Source organism: Dasypus novemcinctus, chromosome 26 (assembly GCF_030445035.2).
Source record: "Dasypus novemcinctus isolate mDasNov1 chromosome 26, mDasNov1.1.hap2, whole genome shotgun sequence".
Taxonomy (NCBI): Eukaryota; Metazoa; Chordata; class Mammalia; order Cingulata; family Dasypodidae; genus Dasypus; species Dasypus novemcinctus.
In genome coordinates, this window is record NC_080698.1 from 6017240 (window position 1) to 6043266 (window position 26027).

A 26027-nucleotide genomic window follows, 5' to 3' on the forward strand; every position below is an offset into this window, starting at 1 on the left:
GGGCGCGGCGGGCAGCCCGCGTGGGCGGCGCGGAGGCGGCGGCCGCGGCGCGCTGGGCGCAGGGGCCCTCCCGGGCCGCGCTGCGTCTGGGCTTCCCCGCCGCGCCCGCGGCCCTGGCACGGCGCGGCTGCTGTGCGGGGCCCGGCGGCGGCCGCCAGCGGAGTCCCCGGCTCGGCTCCGCCTCCCGCGGGCCCCGCCCCGCCCCGCCCTCCTCTCGCCGGGGCTGGAGGCTCGCGGGAGGGCGGGCGGCCGCGCGCCGGGGCGGGTCGGCGGGACGCGGGGCCCGGCGCGGGGTGGGGGCGACTCCGCCCCGGCCGCGGGGGCCCGCGAGCGGGTGCGGAGGATCGCCGGGGCGGGGTGCGGGCGGGTGCAGAGAGCCGCGGGGCCCTGGGGTGCGGGAAGCCCGCGGCGGGCGTCCCGGGGCTGCGGCTCTAGCACCCGAGGCCGTATCCGGAGGAGGAGGGCCCTGGGCGAGTCCTCGGAGAGACTCGCGGGCGCGACGGGCCCGAGGCCGTCCCTTTGCCACGCCTGCGGGGGGCCTGCCGTGTCGCACTTGTTCATTGGTCCCCCCTCGTTTTACAGAAGGGGAAACTGAGGCCGAAAGAGGGGGAAAGGTCTTTCAAGGCCGCCCCACGACCCAGAACTCGAATTCGGGGCCACTGGCCCTTTCTGCCTCCCTGGGTGTCTTTTAGCATCTCCAACCTGGATAGCACTGGGTCTCTCTCCCAGCAAGCACATGCTGGGGAAAATTCCAGGAGCTCTCTGGAGTGTGGGGTGCAGAGTGGCTGGCGGGGATTGGAGCCCGGGAGCTGGCGCCGCGTGGCTGCGAGTGTCCCGGCTGGGACTTGGCCTTCCAGGAAACCGGGTCGGAGGCCCTGTGCTGGAGGGTAGAGGGAGCGCCGGGGAGGGTCTGCCTGTAGAACCAGGGTTAAGGGCCGCCTCGTTCCTGCTGGGGCATGAAAGTGGGTGGATGGCTCTCCAGGCACTGTGCCAAGGAGGATCTCCGTGGAAGGCACACTTTCCTGGTAATGTGGCCTCTTACCCTTGGGGGGAGTTATTCATGGACCCCTCTGTAAGGGAAGGACCCTGCCACTTGAGTCCTTTGTCTTCGGGGAACACCAGGTATTTCAGAGAGAGGGGAGCGGCGAGGGAGCTGAGCCAAGCTGTCAATAAAATGGCCCAAACCTGCTGGATTTGGTGAGGGGTCAGGACAGAGCTACCTTGTTAGGCATCCCAGCTGATTGCATTTCTGGGAGCTTTTGTCCATTGTTTTCTAACAATATGTGAAAAATGGTCGAGGAAGTTGTAAAAGCCTCCAAATAGAGGTCCCAACCAGCCCTGGCTCCTTTCCAGCTGGGCAAGTAATTTATTCTGACTTGGCAGGGTCAGTGAAACCTCCTGGCACGGGTGATGTGATAATAAACGCACACAGCCCAGTGTCTGTCGGTCAGCCCTGGTGCTGGTGAGGTGACCGCTGTGCTGTGGTTGTTGAGAGTCCAGCCTAAGCTGGCTGTCCAGAATGGCCCTTGGTTCCTGCATAAAGGGTTAACCGCCCGGGGAGAGGATGGGAGTCTCCTCCTGCTCGGGCCTCCTGGCTTTCCTACCTGCCACGGCTTTCCCGTCCTGTAGGATCAGAGAGGACACCGTGAATTCTGGCATTTTGATTAAGAGTTACTTCTCTTTCCAGCCTGCCATGCTAGGAGCAGAATCTGCTGCCTGCTGTGGCTCAGCAGTTGGTTTAGTCTAAGCCTTGTGGCTGTCAAAGGCCCAAGTTCAGGTGCCGGTGATCCCGAGGGCTGAGAAAGCCGCGTCCTCAGGGGCTGCGTTTGGAGCAGGCCACTGTCCTGGACGGTGGGTGACACTCCAAGGTTTCAGCCAGAAGTGGGGTTTCTTGTGCTTCCCTGGAACTTGCCAGTCCTGCTTTGCAGCAGGAACAAAGACAAAGAAGGGAGGAGAAGACAGGGTCTGCGTGGGGAGCCCCGGGGCCCGTGAGCGGCTGCGCACCTGCAGCTGCATCCCAGCAGCCTCAAGCCTGCTGACTTTTGTAGCAGGGCCAGAGACTCGGCCCCCTGGCCTGGTTCATGGGGATAATAAGTTCCTCCTCTTTCCAGATCGATCTGCTGTTTTTGGACAGTTGGAATTTAGGAAGAGAAGATAACGGGTAAGTTCGTTTCTGTCCTACGTCCTGGTGTGATAGCAGCACCCGGAAGAGTGACTGGCGCAGGGTCAGTGTTTGTTGATTGCACGACTTTGTTTATTAACAGTTCGGGTTAGCTGCCACTTATTTAGTCCTTTTCCTGTGCCACTTTACACTCGTTATCTCTCCTTCACTGATGCCTGTTTTACAAGGAGAAACTGAGGCCCACAGCAACGAGTGCCAGGCCAGGCTCCCTGTTCAGACGTTTGTCTTTCAGGGTGACAGCGGCGCCTCTTCTTAGGCAGTGAGGTGTGTGTGTGTGGGGGGGGATGGGTTCCAAAGTCTGTGTATAAGTTAAAGGAGTATATGACCCAATTCTACTTCATTTTGAGGAAATAAACTTTCAGTTGAGTTGCCTTTGTTGTTGTTATCGAGGTACCAGCGATTGAACCCAGGACCTTGTATAAGAGAAGCAGGCACTCAACCACTGAGCTACATCCGCTCCCTACTGAGAGTTGGTTTTTTCCTGTTTGTTGTTTGTTTTGAAGAGGTACCGGGGATCAAACCCAGGACCTCGTACGTGGGAAGCAGGCTCTCAACCACTTGAGCTGCGTCCAGTCCCCCAAGTTTCCTATTTGAGATGTGCGTCTTATAAACTACAATAGCATTATGTGAAGGTTGGGAAATGGGAGGAAACCGCTCTAAAACCAGCTGCCTGATATCTTTACTTTCTCGCATCTTCATCCTGATTCTTTTCTGCATTTTTCATATTCTCGAGAGTTTGCAAGTATTCCTTCTGAAAAAGAGTAGAAATCAGGGTCTTACCTGAAAGCCTCGGCGCAGCACGTGAGTCCGGCTCCGCGCCTGCCTGCGCTCTGGCAGCGCCCCACTCCTGGGCTGTCGCCCCCAGCCTCCTCTCGGGTCCTGCTCTCCCACCCCTCTTCGCTCTCGGGCTCTGTCCCGGCACGCGGCTTCCTTGCTGTCCCTTGAGCATCCCCAACCTTTGCCCAGGCCCCCTCCTCTGCCTGGGACGCTCTTCCCACTCCCTTGATTCTTCAGGTGTCTGCTCGGATGTCCCCTGCTTGGACAGGCCTCTCCCGCCACCCTCCACGCAGCAGCTGGTCCCCACCGCCCATCCCTCTCCATCCGGGGCGTGTCGCCGGCTGACGTTCCGCAGGCTTTTCTTACTTGCTGGCCCCCTCTCTCCCTTTAGCAGAATGTCTGCTCCCTGAGAGCAGAGACTTTATCTGTTTCGTTGAGTGAAACGGTACAGGGCACACAGGAGGGCTCGATAAACACTTGACAAGGAGCGAGTGGGCTCGGTCGGGGCGCTTGCCCAGCAGGCAGCAGCTCGGGGTGGGGGGGACGGAGCCGCCCCAGTCCCCCGGCGGCAGGACCGACGCGCCCGCCTGCCCTCGCCTTGCCTCGCCGCGGAGGGCGGAGATGATGTCGCTCCCCGACGCCCGGCAGCCCCGAGGAGCGTGAGCGGCCACGGGCCGAATTGTGGGAAGAATGTTCCAGATGAGCCGAGTTTCCTTCTATCAGTTTTAAGGAAGAAAGGCACGTGCGACCCCAGCCATCCCCCCAGCTCCTGTGGTTTTTATCAAATGAATGGAAGACTTTGACATGTCTCTGTTTTGTTCTTAAAACAAGGACGGTGAGTTTTTCCACATGGACTGTGTTGCCAGAAAACAATAATTGCGGACCTCAAAGAAAATAATTAGTATTGATGCACAGTCATTTCATTCTCTTCACTGCCTATATCCCTTATCAGTATTAGCTGATTTTTCTTTATACTGTCTATTGAAGTAATAACTAAAAAAAAACACCATATCCCTTTGGGTTATTTGAATTCCTTTCATTCAACAACTGCAAGAGTGCCATGGGTACAATAATTCATTAGCCCTCTCTTATTATGTAGATGGAATTAAGAAATTATTACCACACTTTGAAGACTGAGAAACAAGCAAGAACCACAGAAGATCCATAAAGACAGAAAAAGGGGGTTGGAACTCAGTGCCTCAACTCTGTCATTCTCACTGGTGGAGGCTGAGGACTGTGCTGGGGGCAGCTAGGAAATGGGGGCAAGAAAGCGTTTCACGCCGGCCTCCCTGAGGCACCCTGTCCCACAGCTGGGGGGCTGTGGGAGCAGCTCAGGAGCTGGGCCTCGGCAGCCAGGGCTGGGGGGAGCCAGAGGCCCCAAGGGCTTGGCCGACCAGACCCGAAAGCCTCTCCTGGCCTTTCCCTTCCACACAGCTGAGGGATCGCCCCACCCCCAGAGTCTCCGTCAGATGTCCAGGCTGTGGGCACTGACCCTTCGTGGCCACTGTGGTCTGAGCCTCCACAGAATTCTGGTAGGAATTGCAGACCACGTAGTTTATTTGGCAATTAATCGAGGGCCGCTTCAAACAAGCTCCTGTTGCCAGCCTAAGCTGTTGCTTAGATTTGGTTCTGTCGGGGGCTTGAATTGCACGAGGATACCCTGCCTGCGTGGGGAGCAGGGGGCTTCGCTCGGACTTTAAACATCATGCTGGGGAAGCCGATTTGGCTCACCTGATAGAGCGTCCGTCTACCACATGGGAGGTCCAGGGTTCAAACCCAGGCCTCCTGACCCGTGTGGAGCTGGCCCACGGGCAGTGCTGATGTGCGCAAGGAGTGCCGTGCCATGCAGGGGTGTCCCCCGCGTAGGGGAGGCCCATGTGCAAGGAGTGCACCCCGCAAGGAGAGCTGCGCCACATGAAAAAAGCTGAGCCCGCCCAGGAGTGGCGCTGCACACACGGAGAGCTGACGCAGCAAGATGACGCAACAAAAAGAGACAGATTCCCGGTGCTGCTGACAAGAATACAAGTGGACACAGAAGAACACACAGCGAATGGACACAGAGAGCAGACCCAGGTGGGAGGGGGGAGGGAGAGAAGTAAATAAAAAAATAAAAAATAAACATCGTGCTGGGTGACTGGTGAGATTTCAGCAAAGACTCTGAGGAAATAAGGAGCCTCTGCTGTTACGGAGAGAGAGAGCAGCTGAGAGAAGCAAGAGGAAAATGGGACCTACCTGGCACATGCGTAAAGAATTTGAAGGGGCAGAAATGCCTGCAGAGCGCGCGGCTCTTCTGGGCTCAGCCTGGTGTTGGCACCGTCACAGCTGAAGCCGTCTCCGTGTTCATTGTGCTGGTCCCTCAAAATGTGTCCTCATCGCGGTCCCACGAGAAAGGGATGACCACAGAAAGGCAGTTTGGTATTGTTTATGAATTCCAAAAGTAGATGTTGGATTAGGTTTGTAAACTGGTCCGTTCCTCTGGGCATATTAGATTGTATTAGATTCCGAGGTTTCACTTTTTCTTGATTAAATTATGCTTAAGGCTTTGATTAGGCCACATCAGTGGGACGTTGCATCCCTATCCCCTTGGTGGGCAGGGACTGGCCGAGAGACACAGCAGAGGAGGGGGTTGAGGTTTTTGATGCTGGAGCCCCAGAAAGTAAACACAGAGAACACAGAGGACATGAGACAGCTCATTAGACACGGCAGAGGCCCGGGCTAGAGAGACGAGCCTGGTGGTCTAAGTGGACCTTGTGGAGAGAACAGAGCAGCTGGGCCTCGAAGGAAATGAGCCCCGGAGAGAGAGACCAGCCTTACCCCAGCCTCCCGCTGAGACTAGGAGAAGCTGGGACCACGGAGCCCTAAAAGGAAGCAGGAAGGCTGAACCCTCGCAGACATCACTTGCCTTCTTTCTCCAACACATGGCCAATGACTTTGGGCGAGAAAGCACCTCTTACGGTACCTTGAGTTGGACTCTTTAGGGCCTAGTAACTGTAAGCGTCTACCCCAAATAAATACCCTTTATAAAAGCCAACAGAGTGCTGGTCTTTGCATCAGCACCCCTTTTGGCTGACTAGTACAGTCATTTTACAGATTAGGTAAACTGAGGCTTGAAGGGGTTAGGCCACTGTACACAGACAGGGGTGGAACCAAGACTCAAACCTTGTCTGACAACCTTGGGCTCAGTCACAGCCCTGTTAAACGGCCTCCCCATCCCTGAGCCCACCACCACTGACGACGCTGGGGACTGGCAGTTACTGTCCTGTTTTGTGATGACGAAGCAGGTGCAGGGTGGCCTGGCCGAGGAGGGGCCAGGTCGCCACACCTCTGCAACCCTCCTCCCCTGCACTCTGTCTCCAACTCATAAATTCCACCACCAGTGAAATGCTTGAGGCTGAAGCCGGCCTCAGCCTCTCCCAGCACCCTGGACCGTGGTTGCCCTGCGTCCAGCCCGGCCTCCTCCCCTCGGGGCTCCTTGCTGCGCCCGGACTCTGCCCATCGCTCCGCCTCCAGGGCTCGGCACAGGGCAGGTGCTTGGTCAGTGCTGGCCGGGGCCTGGGACCCGGCAGGGACCACTCAGCCAGCCTGGAGCTCCCAATGTCCCTGCGAGCCTCCGGGTATGACACTGATGGATTTCGAGAGAACGTGTGTGCAAGTACATGGAGAGGTTTTGGAGAGAGAGAGAACGTGGAATATCGATGAAAGCACACTTTAGGGGCTGCAGAGGGGGCTCTGTGGACGACTGCTGCTGAAATGCTTGTTTCTAGGGTGTCTGTCAGCTGGACCTACCTGAGTCGATGCTTTTATTTTTGTAATTTGGTAATGTACATTCCTCTTTCTTTGTGTGCTACTAAAGTCATTTCTTTGGTAAGACAACCCTCGAGACAAGTGATGTTTTGCAATTCTTGCCCACACCTTCCTATAAAAAATTAAAATGTCATTTAGCATTTATAATTGTGAATTCTGAGCGTCTTGATGTAGCACACCTGGGAGGCAGCCGGGTCACGGGAGCCACGGCAGCGGAATGCTCCCCATTAACCACCACCAAGGGCCATAAATATTTATTTCGTGATGTTTCTAAACTGCCCCAAAGAGTCCCTTCGTGTGAAATAATTGGCATTCCATTTACAGAGGTAGTGAAGAGAGGCGGGAAGCAAGAGGCCATTTGGCAAGAGCCGGGCGCCTTGGGGTGCATTCATTAAGGGTGCTGAGGCCTGTTAAGCACAGTCCTCTCTGTATCTGCCGGCTATCCACGCGCCGGAAGCATCTGTGCCCTGCCCAGACATGCCCGGCCCCGTGGGCAGCCGGCCTGGTGCCTTTGTGTTGAGGTCACCTCCTGCTCATTCATTCCCTGTTTCCACTGAGGTTCCTGGATTTTGGAGTTGGAGAGAGTCGTGCCTATAAGCCCTGCTTTTGGGGCTGGGAAGCCCTGGCTCGGATGTGCTCCTGTCTTGGTTTTCTTGTCTGTGCAAAGGGCACAGTAGCGACACTGGAGAGGCGTAGGTGAGATGGTTGTTGGAGAGCAGTCGGTTCCGTGCCCGCGCAGGGTGTCAGCGAGCGTGGCCAGCACCTCGTGTTCTGGAAAGCACGTACGTTTTTGGCACATGGGTACGTGACTCCTCCCCTGTCCCACTCTGCTAGGAAATTGGTGTATTTTCACCTGCAGGGTTTCATCGTTCTATAAAATAATAGATAACAGAGGCAGTTCCCAGCTTAAAAGAAGCAAAAATTCTGTTTATGTGGAGCCCTTCCTGGCAATCAGGTAAACCTGAAATCTAGTGGTGGTGAGAGCTGGAAGGGATCCCAGAGGCCGCCTAGTCCAAGCTTCTCATTTTATAGATGGGGAAACCGAGGCCTGGAGAGGGGCCTGCCCTGGCCGCGGATCCCATTCTGCTCGGATGCAGAACCGGAGCTGGAAGCCAAGCCCCTGGGCCAACTGGGCCTCTGGCACGGCGTCTAAGGCTTTACAGCAGCACTTTAAACGCAAAGGGAGAGCCAAGAGCCCTTCTAATTTATTTAGGGAGAAGAGGAAAGTGCTGGGCTTTCTAATTGCCGGAATCGCACTTCCAACTCGGTTCCAGGGCGGCGGATTGATTGCCGGGCGGGGGAGCCTGCACACCTCCAGCTCTCATTCCCATGCCGCTGGGCCTGGCGCCTTCCAGCTCTGCGCAGGGCCTGGGTGGTGGCCTGGAAGCCCAGGCTGGACCGGGAAGACCACATGAAGAGGCAGGAACCGCAGCCTGCGGTCCCCACGGGACCACCGGCGTCCAGGGCACGCCGGGCCGCGCAGTGGAGACCCTGGTTGCAGGGCCCTTCTGGCTGCAGACCCCAGAGGCTTCTGGGTAACGTGGGCGGAGCCTGCCTGCCTGCTCCCCCCAGGTGCTGGGCCAATGAGGCCAGGGCTGGAAGGATGTCGGGATGCCCATGAGCTGTGCCGCCTTGGGCACAGCACTTACCGCTCTGAGCCTTGGCTTTTTCAGCCATACAACAGGGCTGACGGGCACACCTGTCGTAGGTTTGTTGTGAAGATTTAATGAGCTAATATTTGTCAAGTACTGGCACATACTAAGTGGCCGACAAGTGTTTGTTACATAAACCTGTGAATAAATAAACTAGCTGTGTCCCCAGTGGGACCTGGCCCAAGAGTTGGTGACTTTTTAGCTGATCCAGAAGCTGGTGACATGTGCCTCTGGCCACCTGGATTTAGGGCCCTCTCCTTGCTCCCCGTCCTTCTCTGGTGGATCGGCCTGGCTCGACACTGCATCCTTTCACAGGCTCACGTCACGTCTCTCCTCCTTCTGCCTGCTCCTCCGTCCCTTTGGTCCACTCCTGGCCCCTGCTCCCTGGTACCTGGCTGCTGTCTGCACTCTCGCAGGTCATCGCAGGTATGGGACTCCCCACTGGCTGCCTGCTTGCAGCTGTGCACCAGGACCACCCAGCGCCCACTGTGCCCTGGCCTTGCCAGCCGGGCTGGTAACGGAGGACGGTCTCTGTCTTGACGTGTCTGGGTTCGCCTGCCCGATGTGCTTTGGAGATAGGGGCCTGAGCCTCTCTGCAGAAGAATCCAGGGCTCCCCTGCAGCTGTGCCCTCGGTCCCAGTGTGGCTGGTTGTTGACCAAGAGATGAAGGGCACAACTGGGAGCAATCGGGACCATCCTGAAGTCAAACACCTGTGGAAACCCAGACAGGGGAAGGCCAGAGGTCCCCAGAGCTGCCCACTCACAACTCACTTCTGGGTGATTGTCATGGGAAGAAAACACCTTATCTCGAACTACCCACGCTGCCACGTGCTCCCTACTCCTTCCGTAAATCTGGTCTCCTTTACGCTCTTACTCGTCAAGGATCTGGCATCTTGTTTTAAGCTCTAAAATTGCATTGACTCCAGGTGGTTGCCTGAGTGGTGCATTGAGCAGGATTTGGAAGCTAGATCTGGGCTCAGGGGAAAATGTTGTGATGCTCAACAGTAGCTGCCAGGGTACAAAAGGGTGCAGTTGGGGTATGCCTGTTTTTGCACCTGTCCTACACCCTTCTCCGTTTTGTCTGCAAACGGCATCCCTTTCTCCTGGGTGTCCACTGCTCACTGATTCTACGTGCTGCTGGTGTGGCTACCAATTCGAGTAGCCTGTCCCCTGGTTTCAGTGGCAGACATGTGACTCAGGCCTGGCCGGTCATGGTGCCCCAAACACTTAGCCACAGTGATTCATCCAGGGAACAAGCATGGGACTGGAGACAGCCGATCCCAGTGGGATTTGGTACATGGAGCTGGAAGAGAGAAGGCTGCTTTCTCTGGAATCACCAGCGGGGATGCAGTGGGACTGCTCCGTCTGCAGCTCTCTTCCCCAGCCCCTGCTCCTACACATCCCCCGCCCCTTCCTCCTCCCCCTGCACACAGAGCCGTTTTCAACAGGAAGAAAGCAGGCAAGAGCAGGAGCTGAGGGACAGAAAGGCCCAGCGTCATCACCTGCGACCCTAGAACCAGCCAGACTTGAAGCCCGAGCCACCCTCTTTCTTACCAGATGTGAGCTGGAGGAAACAGTCTCCCCTGAATCGGCTTGAGTTGGGTCTCTGACACTTGCTACCCAATACATGTGACAACTGCCTGTCCCGCCCTGAGACCGCCACCCCTCAGGTTGTCACTCTGCACACCTTTGCCCTTGAACAGGCTTTGGTCTTGACCGGGAAGCCCCTCTACGCCCCTTCCTCATTCTTCAGGGGCCCCAGGAGCAGATCCGAGAGGTAGACCAGTCAGCCCAGCTGCCCACGTGTTTTCAGCTATCATTGCGCAAGGGCGTGCTGGTGGCCGAGGCACAGTGGGCGTGGCTGGTCCTGTCCCCACGGCCCTCTGCTGGGGTGAAGACCCCTCAGATCATGGTGGGCTCTGGTGAACAAGCCCCAGGGGACCTGGTTCCAGCCTCGGCCTGGTCATTATCGGGGCAGGTTTTGAACTTGAGCATGCCCGTCTCCATCCCGGGCTGTGTGTCTCATTGACGGTGCTCTCTGCTCTGTGCGAACCCACGGCCAAGTTGGTGACCGGGGCTGGCACTCCCCCTCCCTCCCCCGGTAGGGTGGTCTTTCGGCGCGGGCAGAGAGGAACAGCGGAGCTGTTGGCAGAGCTTGGGCCGGGGACAACGCTTCGGTGCGCTTCGAAGCCGCTTTCGTCTGGAGGGGTGCAGACAGCCAGAGATCCCGCGCCCTGTCCTGGGCCGCTCCGGCACTCGTTTTACTTCGCCAAGTGGAAGCAGGGTTTTGGGGAGCGCAGGCGTGGAGGTGGGTGGCCCACGGCTTCCAGCGGACCCCGCGGGCTGTGCAGTGGGGGTGAAGGCGGGAGCACGGGGAGCGCGGTGGCAGCTCCGCGCGGGCCTGGCGGTGGCGTGGACCGTGGCTCTCCAGGACACGGCTGTGCGTGGCGAAGCTGAAGGCAGGGGCTCGGCTGGGGGTGCTGAGGACACAGTAACCTTCCTAGGAGCATGTGTGGCTCCTTCCCAGAGCCAGGAGCCGGCCGTGGGGCTTGGGGTCGCCGGCTCGGGTGCTGGCGGGGATTGGGATCTGGTTAAGTCATTTCCCACACCTGGTGGCAGGACTTCAGAGCGCGCTCAGCTCCCGCAGGGGCTCTCGGTGGCCTGGCCTGAGCGTGGCTCTCTTCTCTGGCCTGACGGGGCTGCCCCTTTCCATCAGGGCAGTCCCAAGCCCAGAGTTGTTTCCCTGCCCCCCTGGCTGCACCCCTCTTCCAGTGGCACCCTGGGGTTCTCTTGGCTGACAAGCCAGCTGAGCCTGTCACACCTCATTGAAAAGTCACCACAATAATTAGCAGATCATTAACGAGGGGTTTTGAAAAGGCGCTTCAAAGCCTTGCTCCCGGAATTGCTAAGACAGGTGTAAAAGGAGCCCTGGGGAGAGAGCAGCCAGTTGAAAGGGACGTCTGGGATGGAAGGGCAGGTGTTAATTAAACCGGGCTGAGCTGCAGCAGGGAGAGTAACCTTCTCAGTGACCTTCTCATCCAGCCGCTGAAAGCCCCGTGGCAGTGGTGAGGAGGCCCGGCAGCCTTAGACAAAGCACAGATCGCACCTTCTGCTCGTTGTCTACTGGAACAACGAGTCGTCTAAGTCCTGGGGCTTCCTTTAGCGCCGGCCCCCCCCCCCCCCCTGCCGGGCAGGGTTCAGATGGAAACCCTCCAGGCGGGCTTCGCTGTTAATTGTCCTAGCTAAGATGAATGAGGTGATGCAACTGCACATCAGGGGCCCCAGTGGCCGAGGGTGGGGAGGGCAGGTAAACTTTCCTTCCACCAAAGACCCTTCAGGAAGAGAACAAATAGTTATGTCTCAAACAGGTGGACTGTTAAAATGCTACCATAAGAGAAAGCGCTGTCTGAAACTTTAGTATAAGTTGTTGCATCATTGCACCTTGTTTTCCGAGGTGCTCTGCCCACTGACGTCGGGTGCTGAGTGTGGATCCTTCACTGAGCCGGAGGGTTTCATCCCAGAACCACCCGGGCGCTTCCTCTACCTGTAGCTGCCAGGGGCTCATCAGGATACAAGGGGCCAGAATCTCTGGACGTAGGACCCTGGCATCCACGTTGGCAAACAGGCTCAAGGTGGCTTTTGTGCAGCTTTTGTGCAGGAGTCCTGGTGTTTGGAACCACAGGGAGCGGAGAACACTTTCTGTGAGGTTTGCTGCATATTCAGGACGACTCCAGAGCGCGCTGCCTTCGAGGGCCACTTCTGGGACCCCAGCAGTGCTACCCCGCGGTGGCTGCTTTGCTCGATGCTTTCCCCGGATGCCAGACAGAAAACAAAAGCGGAGGTCAGGGGTGTTTGGGCTCTTGGTGACCATCTGAGCGTCGTGCGTGCGCCCGCCTGGCACCGCATAGGCTGGTGAAACCAGGTGAGGAGCCGCCGGAAGTTCAGGCGCTCGATACGCAGAGCGCAGCAAACCCTCGGAGGCTGTCGTGCCGCGCGGGCGCCGCTCGCTAAAACGTGACTGTGCCCATCTGGGCAGGGAGCAAGTGTGCTCTGTGGGCCTGCATGTGGGGCTCCAGCCTGCAGCCCCCACCCCGGTTCTCTGCCTGACCCCTGGACGATCGGAGTGATGGGAGAGGTTGGGTGGTCCCAGAGGGGTCAGAGGTTACGGGGAATGCCGGTAGGCGGCAGGGTGGGAGGTGAGCACCGTCAGCCAAATGGGAATCCACAACTTGGGAAATTTTCTGTAACTGGACATCAACCCAGGACTGGGCGTTTCCGTGAGCTGGTGCCAGCGGGTCCCTTTGTACCTTATTAAAAGGGCCTCGAAAGCCCATCCCGTGGGTGATGGGCACGCCGACACCCTTCCCAGTGTCTTGGCATCTGTGGGGCGCTCCCATTTCCTCGGGCTGCCTCTAGCCCCGATTTCTGCTGGCTATGCTTTGGGTTTTCCCAAAGGCTGCCACCCCTCCCCACGCACCCCAAAGCCCCCCCCAGCTCAAGGCTTTGGGGACTGCCGACCCGGAGGCCTCGCCAGCACCTCGGCACTCCACCTGTTCGTTCACACGTGTGGGGCTCCTCGCAGCGGGGGCCAGGGCCTCGAGCTACACAGGCAAAGCCTGCACCCCATTCCTGGCCCGTTTCTGCTCCCCATTGAGCACCCCCTCACCCCCAGAGACCTCTGACCCCACCCTCTGGGCGTCACTGCCAGTCCTGAGACCCGGGGTGAGCAGGAAGCGTGGTAAAGGCCCACGGGGGAGGGAATGACCCTCTGCGTCTCAATGACGCGGGGTCAGCACGACAATCAGGTAGCGGGGGCCGGGAGTCCGCACGCAGAGGCCGGTGACGTGCAGTTTCAGGCGGGTCACCTGCAAACACCCACGGGATCCTGCCCGGGCTCGCAGCTGCTTAGATGTGTCTCTTAGGAGCAGGCGAGTACAACAAACTGGCAAAGCGCACTTCCAGGTGTGGGGGCCACAGGGGCAGGTGAGGGGCGCAAAGGCTTCTTAACCCCCCCTGCATGGCAGTCTGACATGTCGTTCGCTCAGCTGACACTTACTGAGTGGCTGCTGTGCACCTGGCATGGTCGTGGAGACAGTGATAGAAGTGTATAGAGAAAGCTCTGGGGACCCGTCAGAGCCAAAAACCCCGTGCCCTCCTGAGCCTCCTCTTTATCTTTTGAAATTTGAAATCCACCCCCAAGGCGCTGACCCAGGTAGCCAATCAAGCCCCTAGTTTATTACTTTTGACCCAGTAAAAAGAAAGCCCACCCGCCCTAGAGCCACCCCTACAGGATGGACAAGCCCTTAGGCAACCGAGTCCCGCCAGCTACCTTTTTTTTTTTTTAAGATTTATTTATTTTTTATTTCTCCCCCCCCATTGTCTGCTCTCTGTGTCCATTTGCTGTGTGTTCTTCTGTGACTGCTTCTATCCTTATCAGCGGCACCAGGAACCTGTGTTTTCTTTTTTTGTTGCGTCATCTTGCTGTGTCAGCTCTCCGTGTGTGCAGTGCCATTCCTGGGCAGGCTGCACTTTTTTCATGCAGGGTGGCTCTCCTTACAGGGCCCACTCCTTGTGCGTGGGGCTCCCCTACGCGGGGGACACCCCTGCATGGCAGGGCACTCCTTGCGCGCATCAGCACTGCGCGTGGGCCAGCTCCACACGGGTCAAGGAGGCCTGGGGTTTGAAGTGCGGACCTCCCATGTGGTAGACGGACGCCCTAACCACTGGGCCAAGTCCACTTCCCCCCAGCTTCCTTTTTGTGTCTATAAAAATCATTTGGTAGGAAGAGGGAAGAAGAGATAGGATGTGGGGGCATTTTCAGAACTTGGAGTTGTCCTGGGTGGTGCTGCAGGGACAGTTGCTGGACATTGTGTGTCCTGCCATGGCCCACTGGGTGGACTGGGGGAGAGTGTGAACTACAATGTAAATTATAATCCATGCGATGCAGCAGGGCTCCAGAATGTATTCGCCAAATGCAATGAATGTGCCACGATGATGGAAGAGGGTGTGGATGTGGGAGGAGTGGGGTGAGGGGGGTGGGGGTATATGGGGACCTCATATTTTTTAAATGTAATATTTAAAAAAAAATAAAGAGAAAAAAATTAAAAAACAGAACATAAGAGGTTGCCATACTGATGTGATATGAGGGCACTTTCGGGACTTGGAGTTGTCCTAGATGATATTGCAGGGACAGATGCTGGACATTATATATCCTGCCATAACCCACTGAAGGTACTGGGGGAGAGTGTGAACTACAGGGTAAACTATTATACACCTGGTGCAGCAGGGCTCCAAGATGTATTTTACAAATGCAATGAATGTGCCACGATGATGAAAGAGGGTGTTGACGTGAGAGGAGTGGGGTGAGGGGGGTGGGGGGTTATGGGGACCTCATATTTTTTTAATGTAACATTTAAAAAAAATAAAAAATAAGAAGCAAAACAAAAGAGTCATTCACCAGCCCTAGAAGCCTGCGGCTATTTCCCTCCTGGCTTCCTCTGCCACGGCCAGGCTCTGGCGTCCTGAATAAAATGCCCCCGAGGTCTGTGACCTCCACTCGGCTTTGCCTTTTACAACAGCGAGAGCGGTCCGCCGCCCTCAAGGGACTCAGGTGCCGTGGGATGCAAACAGGTGCAGAGGTGGGGTTCCCAAGAGCTTCGAAAGGCCACAGTGGCAGCGGGGGCCACGGGAAGCTTCCTGGAGGCGGTGGCGCCCGAGCTGAGTTTGGAGGGGACGGCACCAGAGCCGCCGGGAGCGGGAGGGGAAGTGAGGGGAGAGGGGGCTGGTGGGGTAAGGAGCCAACTCGCGGGGCTGCTGGGGCGTTGTCCTAGAAGCCCGGGCCCAAGCAGGACAGGGGCGAGAGGAGAGGTCTCAGGAAGCTGCGGCACTGCAGAGGGGCGTGGGTGGCGCGGGCCCGGGTGGGCAGTGTGGGAGAGGCAAGCAGGCAGCAATACTGGGGGACATTCTTGAGGGGCCTGGTAGAGTAGGGCCCCGAGGTCGGTCCTGTGTGGGACTGCGCTGATGGCGTCGGGCGTGATTGGCGGGCTTGGGACTTGGAGCTGAGATGGGGCCACGGGAAGGCTGGGGCGGGAGGACAGGACACTGGGCTCTATTTGGGGCATATCTAGTGTGGGGAGCTGGGGGGCCCCCAAGAGGCCGCATTCAAGGTACAGACCATCTCACGCTGCCTTATTCTCCAGAAGCAAGGATTTTATTTAATGCAAGTATTTGATTAAGGATGTGTTCCCCCGGGAGGGCAATAGGAGGTAGGGGCGGCAGGGGTGGAGGCCAGCAAGAGAGGGGGCTCAGCCCGAGCCGCCACGGAGCCCGGGGTGCCTCAGTGTAGACCCAGCCTGGGCGGGAATCCGGGCGCCCCACGCTTGCACGATTACAGCCTGTAGCAGTTTGATATAATTGATGAATTCCAAAAAGAAATATTGGATTATGCTTGTAATCTGGTCTGTACCTGGGCATGACTGAGTTATAATTAGGGCGTTGCGTCTCCACTCACCAAGGGGTGGGGACAGATAAAAGGCATGGCAAGGGACAGAGTTGGGGATTGCTGATGTTAGAGTTTGATGCTGAAGACCCAGGAAGTCAGCACCCAGAGGAAAGAAGCCAGCCCCAGGAAGGAGCCTTGAACTCAGAGAAAAGCAAGCCCCAGGAACATGGGAACCCAGGAAGCCTGAACCCTCGCAGACGTCAGCAGCCATCTTACTCCAAATAGACCTTGGTGAGGGAAGTAACTTACACTTTATGGCCTGGTCTCTGTAAGCTCCTACCCCAAATAAATACCCTTTAAAAAACCAACCAATTTCTGGCATTTTTCATCAGCACCCCTTTGCATCAGCACAGGCCCTGGTGGCGGCTAGAAGCCTGGCCCCCGCAGGTGGGACTCAGGCTGGGGGGGCCCCGTGCCCGCTGTGCACAGGCTGTCCTCGGCCCTCACCACTTCAGCACCTTTGCAGGAGGGGGCGTCCAGTGCAGGGAGGGTAGGTCCCCCCCGGAACGCAGCTAGGAAGTGCCGGCGGGGAGCCCTGGGCCCAGAGCTGTCGGTTTCCACGCTGCTTCACAGCTGCCATTTAAAAAGAGGGCCACAGCCAGGGCTAATGCCCGGCCGGCTGCGTGGTGACCGCTCTGCCCCCACAGCAGTCCCTGAGTGATTGCCCCTTACCCAGGAGGGAACAGAGGCCCCGGGTGCCACCTGCCCACCGCCACGCTGCTGGCAAGCCAAAAACCAGGGCCGCCTGGCGCCAGATCCCTCGGCCAGCCATAGGGCCCGCATGTCGCAGAAAGCTGGAGTGAGGCCAGGGAGGATGGGACGGGTTTGTTGGGGTCACCTTATCTCTTCTGGCAGGAAAGACCAGAGCAGGCACTGCACGAGGCTGCCCCCCTCCACCCCCACCCTGGCTGGTTCCCTCGGGAGCAATTCCTAAAAGGGTAATTTTATGAACAGTGCTGAGAGGCTGATGGTGGCAATAAATTACCATGATAAAAGGAATTATTCCATGCTTTCTGTGTTCTGGGGCCCAGAAGAATGCGGCAAAGACAGGTTGAGTAGAATATTCTGTGTGGGTTAAGAGTGGAGGTGCCCATGGAGTGTGTGTGCAAGTGTGAGCGTGTGTGAATGAGTGTGCGAGTGTGAGTGTGTGACTGAGCATGTAGCTGTATGTGAATGAGTGTGAGTGGGTGTGAATATGAGACTGTGAACGTGAGTGTGCACTAGTGGGTGTGAGTGCACCAGTGTGAGTGCATGTGAGAGTGAGTGTGCAAGTGGGTGCAAGGGTGTGAATGTGAGTGGGTGTGTGCGAGTGTGGATGTGTGAGCGTGCTGGTGTGACTGGCTGAATATGTGTGTGAATGTGTGTGGGAGTGGGTGTGAATGTGAGACTGAGCGTGAATGTGTGTGCACAGTGGGTGCGTGAATGTGAGCACGCAAGTGTGAATGTGTGCACGTGCGCCCGAGTGGGTGTGAGAGTGAGTGTGAATGAGTGTGAGTGTGTGCCTGTGTGCAAGTGGATGCAAGTGTACATGAGTGTGAATGTGTGTGAGTGTGCAAGTGTGTGAGTGCGTGTGTGGATGTGCCTGTGTGGGAGTGGATGTGCGTGTGTGGGGGGAGTGGGGAGTGTGTGGGAGTGGGCGTGGGTTGAAGTCCGTCCCGGGGTGCTGGTGGGGGGGCCCGCCCTCCGTCTCCTGCGCCCCCTGCTTCTCCCCACTTCTAAGACGCTGTCGTTCTACCGCCCGTGTTTGTGCTCTGACCGCAGGGCGTTGCTGTTGTGGCCCCAGGAGGAGACAGAAGGCGCCCTGGTGTCTCCTCCCTGGTTGGTTGTGCGTGCACTTCCCTTCCCCTCCCTCTTCCAGAAGGCCCGGCCCGGTGCTTCTGTGCTGGGTGGAGCCCAGGTGGCCTGCACTTGGCCTTGCTTCTCGCTCCGCTCTGGAGGACGTGAGCTGGGGGGGCTGGTGCTGGGGGAGGGGAGGGGGCAGGGAAGGGGCCACTGCCCGGGTGGGGAGCAGGGGGGGATGGAGGGCGGGCAGGAGACGGGTCAGCCCTCATGGGACGGAGCCCACCCTGGGTAGGCATTTCCCCAGGGAGGGGCAGGGCCTGGGGTGGGGAGCTGCGGGGGGCGTTTGGGGAGCTGAACTCAGGCCTTGGGGCAGCCATGGGAGAACGCCAAGACCCCCGTGGTGCTTGGGAGACTGGCCGCTTTTCTGGGCACGGCCCGAGTTCTGGTTCTTGTGGGGCTGGGGCAGGGCCCGTCCTCCCCCAGGGGCTGAGCTGGCGTTTTCCAGCAGCCCGGCCGGGGGGGGGGCAAGCATTTCCTCCGGTTAGAGGCCGTGCCCTCTGCCTCTGCTGGCACGCTGCGTCTTGGCTGCGATTTGCACCCGCCCTCCGTTTCTGCCGTGTGAGCTGAGGGCACGAGGGGCTGACCTCAGCAAGACCCGCCAGCGGCCCACGGCGATGGGGCCTGCGCGCGGGACTGGGTGGGGCGCAGAGGGTGGGAGCAGGAGCTTGGAGGTATCAGGTGGCCTTCCTGTCAAGGCAGCATGGGGAGCTCCTGAGATCCGGGTCCCCGGAGGAAGCAGACAAAGCCACGGGGACCACGGCTTGCCTCTGGGCAGCCCCCGGTGCTTCCAAGGCAGGGTTTCCTGGCAGGAGAGGGACTCCCGGACATCTGGCACTGGCCAGGGAAGGAAGGTGGTCTTGTCCATGGGACCGAGCCATGCCTTCCTGAGAGGGCAGGAGCCGCCTGCAGCAGAAAGCTCCCAGGCTCTAGCCGGAGCTCCTGCCTCATCTGCTGCGCCTGGGACCAGCTCTCCTGGTGCGGGCGGGAGGCCTGCTCTGTGATCCTCGGGGAGAGGGCGTTCATCTAGTCCTTGGTGGTGGAGGAGCTGGCCGGGATGGGCGCCATGGGAGAGCTAGAGTGAGCACTGCCTGCGCGGGGCAAGAGGGATTGGCACGAGGGCCAGGTGGGAGCTTGGAGGACCTCCTGGGAGCCCATGATTGGCCTGGACCCAAGAGAGGCCTGATGGGGGTCTGAGGGCACCCAGTGGGCAGGGCATGTGCTCTGGCGAGGTCGAAGCAAAGCATCTCTGTTTCCCAGAAGAACACATTCCAGGGCACCCCGACTTACCCAGCTGATGTGATTTTTGAAACATTTGGTTGGAGCAAACACATTCACAACTGAACACACCCAAGGAACCAGTGCCCAGATAGAGAGAGAGGGGCTGCCAGAAGTCCCTTCTTGCCTCTTTCCTTCCCTACCTCCCCAGAGATAACCCTCTCCTGACTTGCAGCAACATAGATCAGCTTTGCCTGCTTCCGAGGAAATGTCAAAGGGTTATGTCATCTTCCTAGAGAAGGTCTAGTGACGGGGAGGCCACGGCGGTGCTGTCCTCGTGGAGGAAGCAAATGAGGCCCTTGCTGCCGAGATGGGGGCAAATGTCGCTCTCCAGTCCCCTCTGCTGACAGCCAGGCCCCGCTGGGCTGGAGAGCCTTGTGGTGGTGTGGAGGCGAGGAGGAGCCGTGGGTTAAAAAGGAAGAGAACTGTGACCTTGGGCAAGTGCCTTAAAAACCGCAAGCCTCTGCTTATTTTATCTATAAAATGGAGGATGGTAATGATTTCAAATGCACAGCTTTTCTGGGAGTATTAAAGGAAATAAAGCCTTTAAACCACGCAGCCTAGTACTGAACACATCTTAAATATTCAATCAAATGGCGCCATCATCATCATCATCATCATCATCATCATCATCATCAAAAGTTGCCATCGAGAGTTTGGGACTATATACTTGGTTAAAATGTGCCCATTTGGCCTTAGCCAGAGAAGTAACAAATGACTTTATTAAATATACTTTGAGCCAGATGGGCTTCTCTTTTCTGGAAATTTCTCTAGGACCACAAGGGGCCATGACCATGAAAATAAGTTCTTGGGACGTGAAGGTGTGAGAGCCGTTTAGGTCCAGGTCTAGGGCTGCTTAAATACAAAGGTGAGAATTCCGTGCTGGCCTGCTCAGGGCTCACAAATTGGAAGCAGAGGGCATTTTCTTAAAAATAAGAGTCCTCTTCTAATAACACAAAGAAATGTAATGGAGTCAAGCCAGAATCCAGGATTTTGTAAAATTGAGAAGAGAAGAAAACCTTCCCCACAGCTGGAAATTTCAATGACGACATCTCCAGACTCTCTATTTTCTTGGATTTTGATGGAATCAGGGCAAGTTGGATCAAGGATGAAGGTAGTTTCGTAGGAAACTCAAGGTCACCCTTTCATATTCCACACTATAAGGTGAAGGGAAATTTGAACCCATCCAAATGGCAGGCTTTGGGCTAGTGTCCAGTATTAGCTGGATTATGTCCCTAAAAAATATCCTTGAGCCTATAGTTGTTCATCTCAGAGCTTTTATAGTCTACAAGAATATCTGATTCCTTCATTTGAGTCACAGGTACCTTATATGTGACATTCAGGGTAGTATTGTGTCCATTTAACAGTCACATTGTTGAAGACATTCATTTTACTCCTTCCTCATTTTTTAAACTTTATTTCAAATTAGAAAAATAAAATACAGACTCAACAAGTCTCAAGTAACTCAACAAGTTATGAAAGCATTAGTCCTAAAAAGTTCTTTTTCAGACACTTTTATCTCATCTAATTCCAACAGCAAACTCAGTTGTTCCTCTAATGTTCAGAAAGATACACAGATGAGCACAGATTAGTCAAATGACAGAGTTCTCCTTACTAATGAAAAAAATGAAGAAAAGGAAAAGGTGCTTAATCATATTCATATCTCATGAACCAAACCCCCAACTTTTTAACCTTTAACATTAATATATCACCTTCTTTGCTTTTGCTAGAAAAACGTTACAATATTGTTAACTATAGTCTATAAATTACATTATTTTCCCCAAGTATCACCACACTGTTAACAACTTGTAGTAGAAGAACATTCCTGTATTTATTTTATTAACCCCAGCCCTCATCTACCACTAAAATCACTGTTCCCCATTCCCTGTATTATCCTCCAGCTGTCCTCCAGCTAACAGTAACCTCCCTAGACACTTGTTTCAGCCACACTCACACCCATAAATCAAGTGTGTTACACTCATTACACTGTGCTACCATCAACTCCATCCATTACCATATGTTTACAACTGATCTTACTAAGCCTTCTCCATACATCCAGCATCAGCTTCCCCTTTCAACACACATTTTGTCTCCCACCAGCCTACACTTCATAGTCCGACTCCATAAACTTTATCGTATCTAGTTCATAGTGATGGGACCATAGGGTATTCGTCCTTTTGTATCTGGCTTATTTCCCTCAACATAATATCCTCAAGGTTCCTCCATGTTGTCAGGTGCTTCCCCCGTTGATTTCTTCTTACAGCTGAATAGTATTCCATTGTACGTATATATCACACCTTGTATCCATTCATCAATTGACAGACACTGAGGCCGTTTCCATCTTTTAGCAATTGTGAATAATGCAGCTAAAACATCGGTGTGCAAATAGCTGTTCATATCCCCACTTTCAGTTCTTCTGAATATATTCACAGTAGCAGGATTGCCGGATCATTTCTTTCTACATTTTTTTTTTTTAAGATTTATTGTATTTATTTCTCTCCCCATCGCCCCCGTTGTCTGCTCTCTCTGTCCATTCACTGTGTGTTGTGTCCGCTTGCATTATCCGGCGGCACTGGGAAACTGTGTCTCTTTTTTGTTGCGTCATCTTGCTGCGTCAGCTCTCCGTGTGTGCGGCGCCAATCCCAGGCAGGCTGTACTTTTTTCACGCGGGGCGGTGCTCCTTGCAGGGTGCACTCCTTGCACCTGGGGCTCCCCTACGCGGGGGCGCCCCTGCGTGGCACGGCACTCCTTGTGTGTGGCAGCACTGTGTGTGGGCCAGCTCCACACGGTCAGGAGGCCCTGGGGATCAAACCTCGGACCCTCCATATGGTAGACGGATGCTCTATCTGTTGAGCCACGTCCGCTTCCCTTCTTTCTGCATTTTTAACCAAACTTCAATTTTGTTTTGGTATCTGTGACAGTTTGATGCTGGATGGGACCTAGAAAATCATGTCCTTATAGCTCTCCATGCCTGTGGGGGTGAACCTATTGTGAGCGGGACCTTTTGATTACATTACTTCTGGGTGGATCCTGATTCTCTTACCGGAGTCCTTTATAAACGGGATAAACATGGAGAGAGAAAAACCACACAGGAGCTGTGTGACCTCAGGTGAATCACTCGACTTCTCTGGGCCTCCACTGACTCATTTATCAATTGGTTGTGCATATGATCTCAGACACCTCCTTAGCTCTCAAATGCTGTATTATTTCTCTCTTCTCAAAGAGGAAGGGATGAGGGCCAGGGCAAACACGCAAGTTCTCTTCAGTAAAATATATGAAAGGGGGACGTGCTGCCAGTCTCTGGCGTCTGCTGCAATGCTGTGGGCAGGCAGGAGTCACATGCACCCTCTTCCTTTCATCCTGCTCTGAGTGACGCGCTAATTGTACCTTTCTCCAGAACGCTGGGAATAAAGCCTGGCGAGGCATTGTCTGGGCTCCAAATTCCAGGAAATCCCGGGAGGCTCTGCTGCTCCCCCTGGACCACCTGGAAAGGAAGAAGAGCCCGGAGGGGGCTGGAAAGCCCTGCTGAGGCCGCGAGAGGGTTTTGAGTCACGGCTTCCTGGGCAGACTGTGTTCTTTCCCACGTAAAAGAAAGGCCTTTGGTCCTCGCAGACACCCTGCTCGTTAGGGGGTTCATGCCATGGGATCCAGCGTATCAGTCAGAACAGGGCTTTTGGTTTACAGGGTAGCATAAGAGCTCAATAACGGGAAGCGGACTTGGCCCAGTGGATAGGGCGTCCACCTACCACATGGGAGGTCCGCGGTTCCACCCCGGGCCTCCTTGACCCGTGTGCAGCTGGCCCATGCACAGTGCTGATGCGCGCAAGGAGTGCCCTGCCACGCAGGGGTGTCCCCCGCGTAGGGGAGTCTCATGCACAAGGAGTGCACCCGTAAGGAGAGCTGCCCAGCACAGGAGAAAGTGCAGTCTGCCCAGGAATGGCGCCGCACACACAGAGAGCTGACACAAGATGACGCAACAAAAAGAGACACAGATTCCCCTGTGCCGCTGACAAGAACGCAAGTGGACACAGAAGAACACACAGCGAATGGACACAGAGAGCAGACAATCGGGGGGGGGGGGGGAGAGGAAAGAAATAAATACAAAATAAATCTTGCAAAAAAAAAAGCGCGATGGCGTTTCGCTGCAGGGTTGTGAAGGGCTGGGAGGGATCCGGGTGGAATGGAGGGGAAAGCGGTGGCTGGAGAAGCCAGGGGAAGTCCAGGTCTGCGGGGCGTGCCAGCTTCAGGGCTGCGGGGCCAGGCCCCAGGTGTCACGCCCAGCTCCTCCAGGGCGCTGACTTGGGGACAGCAGAGCCCACTTCCCTGGTCCCGGGGAGGGGGGTGGCGGCAGGGGACGCCGCCTCCTTGCCGCCCACCCAGGTTCTCGCTTTCCCTCTGGGAAGAACAAGGATAACGAGGCGCTGAGGGGAGGCGGAGCCGGGGGGACCCGGGGCCCTGCGGGAGGACGCTGGAGGGCGGGCGCCTTTCTGTCAAGCCGATGCCACGCGGGTTCACAGCGAGCAGACGGGAGGGGGGTGCCCTGCCTGCGGGAAAGGCAGCGACGAGGGGCAGGGCCGAGGGGCTCAGTCCCCCGTCTCCACCGGGGCGGGAATCGGACGGCAGGGGCGACGCCGTCGGCGCTCTCCCGGGAGGCGGCCTTCAGGGCTGGAGCCGTGGACGCCGGCTCTGCCCATTCGCCCCCGTCCAGAGGTGGGGTTCGCTTTCCCCTTGCCTTGAATCTGGGCGGGCTGGGGCGTGCTGGGGTGGCAGGGACGCTGGGCCCGTGGCAGGCCCGGCCCGTGGAGGGTGGCATCAGGCTGCGAGGCCGCCCGGGCTGCGCCGGAGGCCGCTGGAGAGATGCCCAGGGAGGGGTCGGGCAGCCCGACGTGAGCGGAGCCCTCGGACCTTGCGCCCCGTGCAGCCCCTGTCTGAATGCAGCTGAGCAGCCCCTGCCAGCGCCTTGGTGGGCTTTGCCCACCCAACCCCGTGAAATGGAAATCGCCCTGGCTTTGACCTACCATGTGCAGGCGTCGTTTGTCACGCAGCCAAGGAAAACTGAACATTTACTGCGTATTTTTGACAGCTCTACTTAAGGGGCTCCCTTTTACTCCTGTTTTCTAAAATAGATATTTAATCACACGTAGGATTTGAAATTTATGAAATGACTTTTTCTGCCTTTACTGCAAAACTCATGTAGTTCATATGGGAGGTCCGCGGTTCAAACCCCGGGCCTCCTTGACCCGTGTGGAGCTGGCCATGCGCAGTGCTGATGCGCGCAAGGAGTGCCGTGCCACGCAGGGGTGTCCCCCGCGTGGGGGAGCCCCACGCGCAAGGAGTGCGCCCGTGAGGAAAGCCGCCCAGCGTGAAAAGAAAGAGCAGCCTGCCCAGGAATGGCACCGCCCACACTTCCCGTGCCGCTGACGACAACAGAAGCGGACAAAGAAACAAGACGCAGCAAATAGACACCAAGAACAGACAACCGGGGGGGATTAAATAAATAAATAAATCTTTAAAAAAACAAAAACAAAAAACTCATGTAGTTATTTTCCCCCTTTAGTCCATTCATCTTTTTTTTTATCCTCCCCTCCCCCCAGTTGTCTGTTCTCTGTGTCTATTTGCTGCGTCTTCTTTGTCCGCTTCTGTTGTTGTCAGTGGCACGGGAATCTGTGTTTCTTTTCATTGCGTCAACTTGTTGTGTCAGCTCTCCGTGTGTGCGGCACCATTCCTGGGCAGGCTGCACTTTATTTTGCGCTGGGCGGCTCTCCTTATGGGGTGCACTCCTTGCGTGTGGGGCTCCCCTATGTGGGGGACACTCCTGCGTGTCACAGCACTCATTGCGCGCATCAGCACTGCGCAAGGGCCAGCTGCACACGGGTCAAGGAGGCCCGGGGTTTGAACCGCGGACCTCCCATGTGGTAGACGGACGCCCTAACCACTGGGCCAAGTCCACTTCCCTAGTCCATTCATCTTTAATTTGCACTAGATATGTTTTGTAGTTTAGTTTTCAGTGTAGGTCTTGCACATCTAACATTAAATTCATTCCTAAATAGATTATGTTACTTGATGCTATTATAAATGGTAGATTTTAAATTTAAAAATATTTTCAAATTGTGACAGTGTATACATAGCAGTTTGATATTATTGATGAATTCCAAGAAGAAATATTGGATTATGTTTGTAAACTGGTCTTTTCCTCTGGGTGTGATTAATTATGATTAGGGCTTTGATCGGGTCATGTCAGTAGGAGAGAAAACAACATGGCAGAAGAGTTAGTTGGAGTTTTTTGAACTGGAGCCCAGGAAGTGAACACACAGGAGAAGAACACGGAGGAATAGAGATGGCCCCTTAGACATGGCAGAGGCCCTGGGCAGACAGACCGAGCCGGTTGCCTGATGGTCTACAGCTGGCCTTCTGGGGACAGCAGGGCACTAACTCAGAGAGAACCAAGCCCTGGGAAGAGAGGAAGCCAGGAAACCTGAGCCCTGGCAGACGTCAGCAGCCATCTGACCCCAACACGCGGCAACAGACTTTGGTGAGGGAAGTAACTTATGCTTTACGGCCTGGTATCTGTAAGCTCCTACCCCAAATAAATACTCTTTATAAAAGCCAACAGATTTCTGGTATTTTGCATCAGCACCTCTTTTGGCTGACTAATACAATATATAAATAAAACTGATTTTTGTATAATGATCTTGTATTCTATGAATTTGCTAGATTCATCTATTAGTTATAGTTATTTTTAAGAGATTTCTTAGGGTTTTCTATGTATAAAATCATGCCATCTTCAAATAGAGACAGTGTTACATCTTTCTGTTCAATTTCAATGACTTTGACCTTGTTTTCCTTGTTTTATTTTCTTGCTAGGACCTCTAGGACAGTGGCAAATAGCAGTGGGAGAGCAAAGAGCCTTGTGTTATTTGTTATTCCTTATCTTGGGTGGAAAGCACTCATTCTTTCCTTATTAAATATGACACTATATTTGGGTTTTCCATAG

At 55.8% G+C, this 26027-nt stretch overlaps 1 long non-coding RNA gene across 1 annotated transcript in view; it reads left to right on the forward strand.

Annotated features, from left to right (window-relative positions):
- Positions 1-2081: 2081 nt before the first annotated feature.
- The window catches only part of LOC101436443 (uncharacterized), a 59964-nt gene continuing 36018 nt past the window's right edge, over positions 2082-26027 (forward strand). Inside the window, exon 1 of the long non-coding RNA XR_011647513.1 lies at positions 2082-2161. This is a non-coding gene — a long non-coding RNA (uncharacterized lncRNA). The remainder of the gene's footprint in view (positions 2162-26027) is intronic.